This window comes from Passer domesticus, chromosome 9 (assembly GCF_036417665.1).
Source record: "Passer domesticus isolate bPasDom1 chromosome 9, bPasDom1.hap1, whole genome shotgun sequence".
NCBI classification, from domain to species: Eukaryota; Metazoa; Chordata; class Aves; order Passeriformes; family Passeridae; genus Passer; species Passer domesticus.
Genome location: NC_087482.1, coordinates 16,929,008 through 16,943,221, shown reverse-complemented (window position 1 = coordinate 16,943,221; position 14,214 = coordinate 16,929,008). Strand labels below are relative to the sequence as shown.

The 14,214-nt window shown below is 51.3% G+C and overlaps 1 protein-coding gene and 1 long non-coding RNA gene across 5 annotated transcripts in view; one reads left to right on the top strand and one right to left on the bottom strand.

Annotated features, from left to right (window-relative positions):
* LOC135307701 (uncharacterized) overlaps nucleotides 1-14,214 on the bottom strand; it is a 152,844-nt gene that overhangs the window by 76,034 nt on the left and 62,596 nt on the right. The window lies entirely within an intron of this gene.
* The window catches only part of LOC135307700 (uncharacterized), a 56,951-nt gene that overhangs the window by 36,978 nt on the left and 5,759 nt on the right, over nucleotides 1-14,214 (top strand). The gene's annotated exons all lie outside the window — the stretch shown is intronic.

The following is a 14,214-nucleotide window of genomic DNA, read 5'->3' as shown; positions in this document are numbered from 1 at the left end:
TCTGGGTGGTAGCAGCAGCAAAGCCCACCCGGCACCAGCAGTGGCTGAGCTCCATGCCCAGGAGCAGCCGTGGATGGCCACGGTGTGGGCAGGCAGGAGCCAGGCAGGGGCTGCTGTGCCCAGCGGCGGGGCCCCGAGGGGATGGGGGAGCCCATGCTGAGCGTCCCTGGGCTGAGGGCACATTTCCTTCTGTGGGATCATCTGGGCCTGGACCTGAAGAGGCACACAGGGATATTTTGGGGTGCCTGATGAGGGTTCCAGGAGTCCCGCATGTTTTAAATGAATTAGCTTTTTTTGATTAATAAGGAGAACTTATTCCATAATTAAAATTAATTCGTAGAAAATCTAGAAGCAAATATCAGATTGGACCTGAACCAGGCTAACAGCGTCAGGTGAGACAGGTGGGGCATTTCTCTCCCCTGTGCATCACGAAGGGACAGCTCTCTCAAAGTCTTTTTTGTCCATTTCCAAGCTCCAAGCGGTGTGGAGGGTAGGAGTTTTTCTGCTTTCTTATGGTTGTTTTTATCCTTTTTGCATATTCATGTATTTTTTCCTTTCTTGCTGCAGCTCTTGCTGAGAGTTTCCCCAAAACTGGTAAAAAATTCACTTTGTTAGAGGAAAATCTCCTGCAATATGCATTCTAGGAGGCACACATTTATCTTATAGATGATGCAAATTGAATGCATATTGCTGAGATTTGGTCAGAGAAATAATCTTCTGGAATCAGCATTTCTGGGGACGAATATTCAGGCTAGGATTTTGGTGCATGTTGATTGCCCTGAACCCTTCTTTGTTATGCTAGGATTTTCATTAGGCGAGATTACTGTAGTCTCAGCATGAATTTGTGCATACAGTCTATCAGAATCCCTCCCTTTCTCTATTAATTTATTAAATTTGTACTTTTAGGATACACTTTGACAAAGCTTACTTATTTTCTAATTTTATGTTTAGTATTTCTAAAACTTAACAACTACACTTTCATACTACTAGTCAGGGTATAAAATTAACAGCTCTTCTCATAAGGTAGACTATTCTAAATCTTTAATTTCTTTTCTTTGGATTGTCAATTATATTTTTTTATATCAATGCATGTGCTTATTGTACTTTAGATATATTTTGACTCCATAGTCGTTTAAGGCTGGTAATATTTGTAAAATAAGTTTTTCATGTTTTCTTATGTTGCCTGCTAAAATGTGTCTTTATAACTGTCTCATGTTCTTGTTTTCTAATTCTTGAGCAATTTGCTTTATTCTACTCTCAGGATTTATTTCTTCTCTAGCTCTTGCAGAACAAAAAGTTTTAATATATTGCTTACAAATTTTGCCATTTTATTCTTTTTGCTCTATTTCACATTTTCTTTATTGCAGTGTCTTTCACTACTCGTAGTGCACATTCTGAATTTGTTAAAATTATAGCGTACTGCACTAACTTGGGAGTGTGCATATGGCTCATTCTTTTTGGGCTTGGATGACTAATACAGGGACAATAATCCTCTGCAGTTTTAACACTCTAGCTCTCTCAAAGCCCCTTTGGGTTGCAGCCAAAGGGCCAAGATGTGTATCTTCTTGGTAGCAGAGCTTACACCTTGGGATCTAGTCAGTGATGTCATTCGTCTCATTCTCAGTATTTACTTCATAAGATTTATAAGAGCCTTTTAAATTGTTTTTCAGGATTTAGGATAGCATCTGCTTATTTCTAATTGTTATAGTTTTATTTCTTTGACATTTTAGCTCTAAAGTTGTAATTAGTCTGTACACTTCTCTTTCTTTCAGCTATACTTGGCTGTTTTCCTTTATTTTAATTTGATCCTTATTAAATATCTAACGGCTTTTGTTATATCCTATTTGATTTAATGTTACTTTTAGTGTTTCTTGGAACTAAAATCTGGTTTGTATCTTATATATTTATTTTTTTCCGATTTTTCACGAATCATATTATTGTTCTAATATATTCTTTACAGTGTTTCATTAGCTTTTACTTCTGTTTCTTTTCTCTGTTATAACAAAAGCACTAAAATATTTTATTTTTTGAAATAAATTTGCATATCACACCTTAAATATTCAGTTCACCTAAAACAACCTAATGAATAATACAGTTTAAAATAAAATATTTTACTTCTCATAACAATGGGTTTTACAGCTTACAAGCTTAGGTATTAACATGCATCAGTCTATTTTACTTCAAGGAGTAGTGGTGACTTTTTAGTGAGGTTTGGCTGGTGTTTCTGTTGGTGGATTTACAGGTCTTCTGTCCTGTCTTTCTTTGCAGCTGAACCTGCTGGTGAAGGTGGTGCAGCTTCCCAAGCCACGTCCAGGACGGAGCCTCTGGGAGATGCTGAGGGTAGGTCAAGGCCTTTCCCCTGGGAGAGCTGCCAGCTCAGAGCCCAAAGCTGGGCCAGGGGGGCATTGCTGCAGGTGCCAGCACAGAACCATGCACGTGTGTGCCCTCGCCCTGCACGATCCCCTCACCCCTCCTGCGGCTCAGTGGTGCCCGTGCAGATCAGCAGAGATGGCAGAAGCTTCTGTGGCTGTTGAGTTTCAGGTGTGTCTGCAGGGAGGACTTCTCCAGCTGCTTTGCTGATTCCTACACAGAAGCCTGGCAACCATCGCAGAGGTGAGTAGTGTGTCCCTGCTGACCCCACAGGCTGAGCCTTGCTTTTGTGGGATCTGTTCCTGGGAAATGGAATTCTGTTGCTCTAAGGTCCTCCGAGAGGGAAGGACCAAGCTACAGGACACCAGAAACCCCATGATCCATCCGAAAACATGAGGCAAATGCTGAAGGAAATGCAGCAGGCAGGAGAAGGTGGGTGCATTTCCCTCATGCTTCCCCTGGGACTCAACATCTGGGGGCTTTGGCTGCACATCTGGACAAGCCGTGCCTGGCACAGTGGGAAGGGATCCATGGCAGCCTCGCTGCCCCGCTGCTGCTTTGATGCCCTCCAGGGCTGCTTCCCAGCCTGGCCTGGCTGCAGCTTGTGCCCAGCCACTGCAGGAAGGCATTTGGCATCAGCTGACAGGCCGCCTAATTGCACCACAGGCCTGAAATCCCCTGCAATTTTCCAGTCGCCGGGTAGAACAGAAAGGGCACCAGTTTGGAGAGGGGAGGGGCCTGGCCTTCCCAAAATGTTTATAGGGATTTCCTGATTCTTAGCCATGTCTTTGACAAGCATTCCCTCCGGAAGGCGCCACCTCCCCAGTGGGGAACAGCCCCACCTGATCCAGCTGTCCCTCTTCCTTTCTCCAGAAGTGGATGCAGAGGCTGGGCATAAGGCGGCGTTTCCCGGAGGAAGCAGTGGTTCCGTGCCAGCCTGGGCTGCAGGAAGAGAGGCGATGCCAGGCCCAGGCCCAGGAGGTAATTGCTGTGCCTCTGGGCCTGAGCCCTGCTGAGGCTTGAGCTGCTCTCTCTGCTGCCTTGCAGTGCAGGGACAGCCTGGACAAGTCAGGCACAGCCCAGGGGAATTATCCCGAGCAGGCTCAGGGCACTCGGGTACTGAGCAGTCCTGCTGGGGTCCCTCCGTGGGAGACATGTCCTGAAACCTGGCAGTGACTGCATGGGGTGGCCACGGTGGGGAAAGGACAGAGTGGGAGAGCAAGGCTCCAGTGTGTCCTGAGAGGGCCTGGCTGTTTGCCCTTGGGATCTGGGAGCTGTCCCCACAGAAGGAGGGCAGGAGGGACAGAGGGAGGGCAGGATGGATAGCTGTGGCACTGCCTGCTGCAGTTTTCCCCGGGGTTTTAGAGAGGATTTCCTCTGTGTCTGAGGGAGAGAACCCGGGGGCCCTGCGCTGCTCCAGCCACCCCTCCCAGGGATGTTGCTGAGGGCAGGGAAAGAGTGTGGAGAGTGACCAGGAGCCAGCCCAGAGCTCCCCAGGCCCCTGTGCACCTTTGGCCATGTCTATTCACATCTGGCTCCCATGGCCTTAGCCAACCGCATTGCAGTGCCCAGTTCCCTGAGGCAGATGGGGATCCCAGCACACCCTGGAAAGTGTTCTCATCTGTGCTCCGTTCTAGATGAGGTTGCTGGGAAGGCTTCTCCATCAGCTTGGATGAAGAAAGTTTTGAAGCCCTTGGAGCCTCCTGCAGGTATGTTCTCAGTGTGCCACCAAGGAAGAATTGTAGACAAGCGGGCAGGCACCAGGTGACAGAAGCTTCTGTGGCTGTTGTGTTACAGATGTGTCTACAGGGAGGACTTCTCCAGCTCCTACCTTGGATGCTGCACTCAAGCCCAGCTCCCATCACAGTGGTGAGTAGTGTGTCCCTGCTGAACCCACAGGCTGAGCCCTGCTTTTCTGGGATCCATTGCTGGGAAATGGAAATATTTTTCTCTAAGGTACTCCAGCAGGGAAAATCCAAGATACAACAGATAAGATGTCCCTGGAACCATCCAAACAGATGAGGCAAGAGCTGAAGGAACCCCTGCAGACAAGACAAGGTGGGTGCATTTCCCTCATGCTTCCCCTGGGACTCAGCAGCCGGGGCCTTTGGCTGCACATCTGGACACGCCGTGCCCGGCACAGCGGGAAGGGATCCCTGGCAGCCTCGCTGCCCCGCTGCTGCTTTCACGCCCTGCAGGGCTGTTTCCCAGCCTGGCCTGGCTGCAGCTTCTGCCCAGCCTCTGCAGGATGGAATTTGGCATTAGCAGATAGATTGCCCCAACTCTACTGTGGGCCTGAGATCCCCTGCCATTTCCCAGTCTCTGAGAAGATCAGGCGGTGCAGCTGTTTGCACAAGGGAGTGCACTGGCCCAGCCCCAATTACCTGGGCTTTTTCCTGATCTTTACCTATGACTTAGACAAGCATTGCCTCCTGAGGATGCCACCTCCCCAGTGGAGAATATTTCCATTTGATCCAGTTGTCCCTTTTTTCCTTTTTCAAGTGATGGACTAAAAGGCTGTTCAGGAGGAGGAACACTCAGGGAGAAGCAGTGGCTCATTGGCAGCCCCTGCAGCAGAAAGGAAGGCGATGCCAGACACAGGCACAGGCACAGCAGGTAATTGCTGTGCCGGGCTCAGCCCTGGCCGGGGCTGTGTGGCAGCAGCTCTTCCCCCAGGGCTGCCCTTGCCCGGCCGGGCAGCAGCCAAAGCTGGAGGCGCCTCGGCTTCCAGGCCTCTGGAGCTGGTTCAGAGCCCCGGGGAAACGGGACTGGTGCAGCAACGTCCCTGGCGCTGCAGCTGCTGCGGAGCTGGCCCTGAGTGCCCAGAGGCCCAAGGCACAGGAGCAGCCCCGAGCGGGAGCCCTGCCGCCAGCCCAGGGCCAGAGCCAGCCCTGGCTCCTGACTGGGCAGGGGCTGTGCTGGGTCCTGACAGGGCCTGAGCCTGTCCCCTGGGGCTGGGGGAGCTGTCACGGGGCAGGGAGGGCCAGGGCTGGCAGTGGCTGCTCAGGGATGGCTTTGGCCCGTGTCCCTGGCAGCAGCCACTGCCCAAGCAGCTGCGCTGCCCCCGGGCTCTCCTCCCGGCCTGCTGGGCTTTGTTGGCTGGCACAGCCTGTGCCAAGGGGCGGCAAGGTGCCTGCAGGCCCCAGCTCTGGGGGAAACAGAGAACGTCCTGCCCGTATTCACCGTGCTGCCAGCTCAGCAGTGCAGCACAGCACGGGCTCACGCTCCCCATTGCTCCCACAGATGCAGCCAGTACCACAAGTCCAGTTCCCAATGCCCTGGATGGCCTCGGAAGGGGTTTCTGTCAGGGAACAGGCTGCTGGCTAAGGTTACTGGAAGGCGTCCTTTGTTTGGAGCTTGTCTTCATGTTGTGCTGCTTAGGAATCGGGTATTCCTGGAAGTGAAAACAGTGAGTGTTTTGTTGCTCTCCCCCTTAAACAGCTTCTTTTGAAAGTCTAACGTGGTCAGGGAACATTCCCATTGAGACTGCAGTGGGGTTGTGGCCAGTCCATGGTTGTCCAAAGAACTCTGCTGAGGGTTCTGCTGCTGCCCAGTGCTTCCATTGGCTTCTCAATTGCTGGGCCTTGTCCTGGGGGCCCCGCTGGGGCTGCAGCCAGAGCTGGCTCCCACTGAGGCTGCCTGGCCAAGAGCAGCCCCAGGGGCACAGGGCAGAGGCAGAGGGAGGTGGGGAGGAGAAAGAGCAGGGCCGAGGTTGCCCTTGAAAGGCAGAGGCGCTGTGGGGCCCGCTCCTGGCCAGGGACCCTGCCCAGAGCCGTGCCCTGCTGGCCGGGGCCTTGAGGGGCAGCTGTCCAGCTGGGCCCAGCTGTGCCAGCAGCTCCAGCCGTGCTGGGGAGCCTTGCCAGCTCTGGGCCCTGCTGTGCACGAGGGTCCCTGTGTGCCACTGGCAGCTGGGGCCTCAGCCACCTCCTCTCTGCACAGGAGCACCTCGGGACAGGAGTTGGAAGACGGTGGCTGCACCTCACAGCCAGACAGCGTGAGCAGCTCCTCCAGCAGCAGTAAGGGCCTGGACAGCCCTCTCAAGTCTTCTGTGAAGAGGACCCCAGAACAACCGTGTACACGGAAGCCTCTTATTGCCCCGTAGATCCCACTGCCACCTGCTCTCCTCATGGGCCTCCCCAAGCTGCCTTCATCTTTTTTTTTTCTCTCCGTCTGTCCCATCCCAGCCAACCCGAGTTCCTCTAGGGACCCCAGGACCAGCCCAGCACCTTCCAGCACCCTCTGAGACCAACACATCCCTTCCTCTGCCCCTGAGCCCCCTGGCCTGGCCCTCTAGGCAACACTGAAGATGACACCCCACCCCACCCCCACCCTCCTACCCGCTCCAACTCCCGCTTGCAGGGTAGGCAATGGCCCATTCCTGTGTTCAAATAAAGAGATGGATTTGTGTCCTAGTTTGAAAGCAAAACCAGTGAGAGGGTCCAAGTCAGAAATACAGTTTATTAGGAAAAGGGAAAAAAACGCAAAACACAGGCAATAATACAAAAGAAAAACCACTGACAGGCTCAGAATACAGCCTGACACCCTGCTAGTTAGGGTGGTGGTAGCAGTCCAGATGAAATGGACTTGTGGAAGTGGTGATCCTGTAGAACCAATCTGGTAGCTCTCATCCTCTGGAAAAGCAGTGGGTAGGGGCAGCGGTTCCTCTGGGAATCCAGTGGAAAGACTGCTTGTTGTGTCCCAAAACCCAGATTATATCCACCTGGGGATGCTTAGCTCCTCCCCCATGGGCAGAGCATCTCACAGTGGGCTGATATCATTCTGCCTCATGGGTCCTTGATTAGCCATGAAACAGAAATGGCTCTGGGAGGGAGTTATCTCTGAGTCATGTGGCAAGACATTGATGGGCCCATTAACAGGAGATAAGGAAGAAACAATGCCCCTCCTGGTTTCAGCAGCTCTTGAGGATGGCATTAGAATACATCTTTACACTACAACCCAGGACAAGCGGTCACCCCAGTGTCCAGGTGGCAGCAGCAGCAAAGCCCACCCAGCACCAGCACTGACTGAGCTCCATGCCCAGGAGGAGCTGTGGATGCCCACCGTGTGGGCAGGCAGAAGCCAGGCAGGGGCTGCTGTTGAAATGGAGGTTTTGGGGGGTTCAATTAAGTTAGCAATATATGGACTAAGCATTTAAATTTTAAATTGTAGAATTATGTGTTGAATTTTAACCTTTTACTTAAGAAACCTCTGCCATGGTACAAAGGGCATAGAAAAATGCAAATTTCTGAAGCTTCTTGCTATGTAGGAGAATACCAGTGTCATAAACAGGGCAGGAGATCTTTCTCCTTTTTAATGCCTTTATTAAAAACATTCAGCTCAGGTTGTGGGAAACGACAGGTCGCCCGCACCCCCGCTGCTCCCAGGAGTGGCACGGAGGAGGAGGATGATGCAGCTGTGCCCGCTTGTATGCAGGCAGAGCTGGGGCTTCCATCCTCGAGGGAGTAGTGGGAATTCCACTTTTTTGTTTTAACATTCCAGGTCCTCTTTCTTGCAGACATCCTTTCAGGTTAGGGTGAAAAGTAAAAAGGATCTTAGCAGATACTAAGGATTAAGTTCCTCACCTTTAGACATTCCTTAGGTTTCATAATTCCATGTTGGCTTGTTGTTTTTAGGAGTTTTTTTCCTGGAAAATTGCAAACTTTGGTGAAATGCATTCTCATCTGCATACTAGCTCTGATGTCACCTCCCCCTGCTACCTTCAGGCTCCTGGGAAGCAGCAGGGGGACAACTGCGCTTGATTTCTAACCATTAACAGGTAATTGAAGAAAAACTATTAACAAGAGGTGATTGCAACATGAAGCTATCAACAACAAATAGTCAACATTTCAACTCTCAGCAACTGGCCCAACCTGTTTAACTTTGCAGCCTTAAAAAAAAAGGATAATTTGTGGGGACGAACACACCAGGTGTGGAGACACAAGGCTTGACTCCATTTCAGAAGGCTGATTTATTATATATTCTATTAAAATAGTACATTAAAGCTTTACTAAAAGAACAGAGAGGAAAAAATGACCAGAAGGCTACAAAGAAGAATAATAGAATAGAATGCATAACAAAAATCTTGTGACTGCTCACAGGCTCAACACAGTTGGTTGTGATTGGTCATCAAGTGAAAACAATCCACATGGACCAATGGAAGATGCATCTGTTGCATTCCACAGCAGCAGATCATTATTGTTTACATTTCTTTCCTGAGGCCCTCAGCTCCTCAGGAGGGGAAAAATCCTAGGAAAGGATTTTTAATAAAATATCATAGCTACAGATAACTTTTTTACTCATAACACCAGGAGCAGACCAGGGAATTCAAGAAACCTAGACTAAGGAGCTCCTCTGTCTCCAAGCTGATCCAACCAACAGACGTACTCAGATAAGCACCAGGGGACCACAGTGCACGCACAAAGGAGAAAAGTTCAAAAGTTCAGTCATGAGGAAGACCACAGCCTTCGGCCTCAGAGACCACCAAAGACCCCAGTGTGACCACCACAGGAAACAACGCGTGCCCAGAAGGCCGTGGATCTAATCGCCATGTGAGGGGAGGACAGGCGGGGCCAGGGGTTGAATGTGCATGAAGAGATTGTGTAATGCATTGCATATGGAACATGTTTGTGAACAAAGATGTGGCTCGGACCAGGGCTCGGGGCACAAGTTTTCACGAGAGCCATCTCGCCTGGCCAGGCCCTGACACGCATACCCACATCATAACTACATCAGGTTGTGGAGTGTCACTATAGGACATGAAATAAAACAACACAGACATGCATGTCTCCAAGGTAAAAAAGAGGGCAGTTGAATTTCTGACTCCAACATTTACAGATTTCCAAAAGTGACAGTGGATTGGAGGGTGAAAGTGCCACCTCTCCAATGACACTGGACAAACCAACAGTCCATCAAATTTCTCCTCCTGCAGAAAAGAATGCATAACAATAAGTTATTTGCGTAAAATGCGTGAGAAAGTTTGCTACAAGAATGGAAACATCAGAAGGCTTAGAAGAACTTGTCCTAGGGTGAGGTTATGATGCTTGCATCCCCAGTCGTGTGTTCTGTTAATGCTGGATATTACGTACTGTGCCTTCACGACTGGCCCTGAAGAGCAAGGTTTGTTTTGGTTTGTTATCAGCCTGCTCCCCCACGGCTGGCAGGACAGACAGACGGCGCAGTACATAGTGCAGCTTTTGCTTTTTGCTTTGCTTTCTGTTGCTTGCTTTGCTCTTGCTTCTGCTGTGCTCCCGCTTTGCTTTTGCTTTTTGGCTTCTGCTTGTTAGTCAGTTTAGCTAAGCAGTCCAGATTTTTCCCTGGACTGTTTTTCCTTTCCCTTTTTCGAACCACTCACACCTGCTCCAGACTGTGACCTGGGAAACATTGAGAGTTTGCATCCTCTGGCTGCAGCAGCTATCCCCAGCGCCGGAGGGAGCGACAGCAGAGCCACCACTGCCAGGAAAGACTTTCTGAATTTGTCATCCTTTTCAGATGGGTGAAAGCATTGTCATCTGCTATTGTTCATTTTGTGTGCTGGGGGTGTTTTGCCTGTCAAATAAACAGGTTCTTTCCACTTCTCTCCAAGGAATCCTTCCCGACCTGCTGGGGGGGAAGGGGCCATGTGGGGTTGCTTTCTGGGAGGGCCTCCTTTGGAGGTCTTCTCCCAGATTGACCCTAATCCAGGACAGAACATTAAAAACCAGGGTGACAGTGGAGTCTATTTATTCTGCAGATCGCTTCACTGTGACCAGCGGTGGGGCCCCGAGGGGATGGGGCAGCCCATGCTGAGCGTCCCTGGGCTGAGGGACATTTCCTTCCGTGGGATCATCTGGGCCCAGACCTCCTCCAGTGCCATGCCCAGGAAAAGAGGGAAGCCATCAAGAGTATCTCCAGGGACACAGCCTGACCGGCAATGTCAGCGGGCAAAACAAAGCTCCTCCCTAATTAACACACACTGGATAGGACCTAATTGATGAGCCATCACCAATGCAGGGTGCTGCACAGGGTCTGCTGCTCTCAGCCAGGGCCAGAAGGAAGGGAAGGGAAGGGAAGGGAAGGGAAGGGAAGGGAAGGGAAGGGAAGGGAAGGGAAGGGAAGGGAAGGGAAGGGAAGGGAAGGGAAGGGAAGGGAAGGGAAGGGAAGGGAAGGGAAGGGAAGGGAAGGGAAGGGAAGGGAAGGGAAGGGAAGGGAAGGGCTGTGTAGCCTCAGGGTCCGACAGGGCTGGTGAGCAGCCCCAGAGACACAACAACCCAGGTCCAACCAGGCTTGTTTTCCAGGTCAAAAGACTCGGCGTAGCTGGCCTGGACTTCCCTGTAGGGCACATGGGGGCTTTGGAGTCCCCCTAAGGTGCACGAGGGAGTGGGGTCCCTTGTGACACACCCAGGAATATTTTAGGTTTCCTCTGAGGCATGGAGGGCACTGGGGTCCACTTCAAATCATGCAAGGGATTTGGAATCCTGTGTGAGGCATGCAGAGGGTTTGGGATCTCTCCCAAGGTGTGCAGGGAGCTGGGATCTCTCCTGAGGCACATGTCGGGGTTCTGGGGTCTCATTTCACATGTAGAAAGGGCTGTGGACTCTCGTAAGCGTCCAGGTGCTTTGTGTCCCTCCTGCTGCACGCAGTGGGGCTGGAGTGTCTGTTGAGGCACGCAGGGGACGGGGAGCTCCGGCAGTCCCTCCCGGGCCCGTGCGGCTCGGGGCTGCCACGGCCCTAGGGCCAGCCGCCGTGCCGGGATGGCGGTGGCGAGGCGCCGAGGCGGAGCTGCCCCGCCGGGTCACGCTGCATCGGCACGGCACGGGCGGTGCTGAGCGCCGGGCAGGCGGCACCGCCAGCCCAGGGGCCACAGCCCCGGCCCTGCCTCTTTTGGGGCCGGGCACAGACAGCCCCGCGGGACGGGCACCGCTCAGCGCCCGAGGGGACGGAACAGATGCCAGAGGAGCCCCAGGAGCCCTGGGCAGGGCCCTGGCGTTGCCCGTCCAGCTCCCCCGGGCCTGTGGCCATCCCGGGCAGCAGGGGCTCGCTCTGGGCCATGCTCTCCCCGGCCAGCGGGGCTACGGGCCAGCACCCGGCTCCTGCCACTGCCCTGAGAATGCTGAGGGGATTTCGGGGCAGAACTGAACTTGACAGGGACAAAATTCATAGGAGACTTGTTTTGGCCTTTTACAAGGTTAACTGAGAAACAACTTAAAATCCCCGGCTAAATCGTCTGCTTTAACGCGTGGGGATTCCTTCAAGACCCTTCGTAACTCCCGTGGTGCCGGGCCGGGCCACGTCCCAGCGAGCTCCAACACCCAGCAGCTCGATGTATGCAGCACGGCTGGCACCAGGGAAACGAGTCAGTATCCCTACAGCTGCCCGCTCTGCCTGCACGGCTGTCACACAACAGCAATGTTCCAGAAGGAACAGGCATTTTTACATCCTCACGACCGTGTGATCTTTGGTCCTGGTGGTGGATCAGAGAGAAAAGCCAAATGTGACAGACTAAACTTGACTGTAGGAGAGGGATGCCTCAGCAGAGGGTCTGGGGACCTGTGGTGCCAGCCAGTGGCCTGGCACTCGGACACAGCAGGAAGACCCCAGACTATCACACTTCACCTGGGAAGGTAGAAAAGCTCAAGGGTTCTTTGTTCAAGGTCCTCCAGAGGCACCAGCTGAAGCTGCCACAGTTCCACCTTGATAAAATTGTTTAAAAATATTCAGAGGTCTGACACTCTGCTGTGGAGGACATTCCACATGTTATATTTGCCAAATTTTCCAATCAAAAAAACCAAAAAAACAAACCCAAACAAAATTAAATAAAACAGCAATTTTAATTATGTAACTTAATATATATACAATTGAATAAACTCGAAACACTGACTATATAATTTGGTTTAAATTACGAATAATTTGGTCGTGATAATAGCATATAAGCAAAACTAACCATGCGGGGTATGCATGGGGTACGGAGTGCAGGGCTTTTGGACCCCCATCACCTCACGGACTAGCTTGTGAAAACAAAATTCCCCTTTTTATGCTGTATGTCATTACCATCTCCTCCCATTTTCGATTCGTCACACTTGTATCACCGCCCTCATCATCACCTTCCCCACGCATGCTCCACACTTCTTTAAGTAAGTTGTACCACTCTTTGGGGATCTTCTTTGAGGAAGGCCTCTCCTCTTCCTCCATGTCCTGTAGTTCATCTTTTGGATTACACATGCGCACCAAGCTGGTACTGTATAAACCAATATTGAGTTCTAACATTAAAGCAGTGAATCTCATATAATCAACATTTGCCTGGTGTCCAACCAAATTCTCCTCTCTTCCAACTAAATTCAGTCATTGTTATCTCTTGCTTCCTGCTGTTCTGAACAGCTGCAGGAGAACGGTGGGGAGAGGGATAACCCCTCCTCTCCCTTTCTTGCTTGGCATTACACCTTTAAATGTTTTATTATTTCCAAATATTAATTACTGTATCAGTATTGATTACTCTTTCAATGTTGTCAGCATGAATCATACCTATTTACCACACACAGTTCTCATCTTTTGGGCATTTAGGAGCTTTTCATTTTGCTTTGCACCCAAGAAAAATATAGCCCCAAATGTGCACAAATAACTCCTTTAGCATGTCCTCCTTTTCAGCTGGCTTTTCCATTGTTCTCTGCTATCCTGTCCTCATCTTTCCACAATTCCTGTGTCTATTCAAGTCCAGCCTGGCACGGTGCACACATTTGCTTTAGTTCTGTAGTGATTTATGGCCAGCCATCCTGCCAACCACACCCATTTCAATGTTGCAACAACCTAACTCTGGGCTGCAGTATGTGAATCACACTCTGCTGTGTGAGCTGGCAGAGCACCAGAGCAGGCACTGAAGAAGGGGCATTCGGTACATTAGTGAAGTGAGTGCTGGAACCTGGGCTAGCTCTTAGAACTCCGGCACTACGGCAGGAGTCGGGAACTGCCTCGCTATGGGGATTTACCAGAGGCAGAGCCTTTAGTGCCACTTGCTCTCCAGTGCCAGACACAAGCCACGACAGGAACGAAGCACAGGAGAAAGGAGGAGGCTCCCTGTCTTCAGGTTCTGCAAGGAACAGCTTAGTCCAGGTGAAGAGAACAGGATGAGAAGCCCCTAGCTGTACTGCCCAAGGGGTTTTGTACACATACAAGTCATGGCGTGGATGCAAACAATGAACCAATAGGGAATGCTCAGGAGAGGAGGGAGGGGATTACATCAAGTGTCTGGGACCAATTGGGGTAGGAGGGTGGAGAGGATGGGTCACAAGGGCCAGTGGGGCTCCCAGGAGTAGGGGAATGCCAAAGGGGAGTTGCAGTCAGGGATTGGCCCAAAGGTTGGGGAACCAAGGGGCTGGGTTGCCTTGACAGGCAGGGAAAGAGCTGGAACAAGGGGTGGGGAAGGGCACGAGGGACAGTTTGGAGGGAGGGTAAAACCCACAGGTAAACCAACTCAGGAAAAAAATGGGGGCACAACAGAGCCCTTAAACAACACTTAAAATGAAATCAATCAAATAAATTTGAACTGCAACAATCAAGAGCATCTTGAGGGACGCAGCCTGACCAGCAATGTCAGCAGGCAAAAGAAAGGTTTTGCTGAGCAATGGCCCTTTGATGAAGCAAAACATTTACAATCAGGGCAGTCCATTCATGCAGACGGGCACACACTCTGGGGGTACAGCTGAGGCCATGAGGTCACAGCAGGGCTCTGGGGTCACAGCAGGCTGAGCTCTCAGCAGGCCCTGAGGTCACAGAGGTGCCAGAGGTGCCAGAGCCCCGTGGTTGCACAGCAGCACAAGGAGCCAGCAGTCAGTACCTGAGCACAACTGTTGCGGCAGCAGCGGCGGTGGCAGC